The following is an 895-nucleotide window of genomic DNA, read 5'->3' on the forward strand; positions in this document are numbered from 1 at the left end:
TTTCAAACTATCCCACATGATGAAGATCTGAGCCGACAAGTCATCGAATTGGGTCCGAAAGCTGTGATCCCAGAAGCAAAAGTTTGCCAGATTTGGAATCAGTGTAGGTTTCTAGAGCCAAAGACTCGGGTAAGGTATTTATCCAAAGGAGAGCTAGAGCCTAGTTACACGACATGGTTTGGTAAAAGGTTTCAAGTCCATCAAGAGCCCGAAAGGCCTGCTAAAAGACCCCATGTCCAGCAATTCATTGATGAGTCACGAGAGCAATGGGATTGGTTGGCAAAAGAGACAAGCTACAGAGACACAATAAGCAAATTGGAGGGACAGATCCGAGATCTTAAATTTGACAATAGTGTACAAGCTGTTGCTGATGAAGGGGAAAAGAAGAAGCTGGCTCAAGAAAACAAAGCCCTTCGAGCCCAGATCCAAAAAATGAAGATAGCTGCTGAGAATCAGGAAAGAAGCCGAGCGGATGAAAGACTCATAAATGGTCTTAGAAGAAAAATATCTGAATACCAGGATGACTTGGAAAAATCCGAGCGTAATCTGGCAAGGGCCCAGGCACAGTTGAAAAAGAACGCAGAGGGACGGGCGGAGTACGTAAGATAGTTGAAAAGGAAATATGAGGGAACAGTCACAAACTTGAAGAAAAGGCTAACTTCCCTCGAGAATGAGATGGCCAAACAAGATAAGAACTTTAAGACGGAAAGGGAACATTGTTATGCATTAATGTCCCAGCTAGAGGAAGATATGCAACAGCTACAGGGTCAGAACCATCATGATGCCCAAGTGCTAGAAGCTAGGCCTCAACAAATCGGGCGTTTGCTCCAAGAAAAAGGTGTCATCAGGGAAAGGGTTAGAGCAATTGCTGACTACATCGTCACAAAGTGCCATG

Source organism: Nicotiana attenuata, chromosome 9 (genome assembly GCF_001879085.1).
Source record: "Nicotiana attenuata strain UT chromosome 9, NIATTr2, whole genome shotgun sequence".
NCBI lineage: Eukaryota > Viridiplantae > Streptophyta > Magnoliopsida > Solanales > Solanaceae > Nicotiana > Nicotiana attenuata.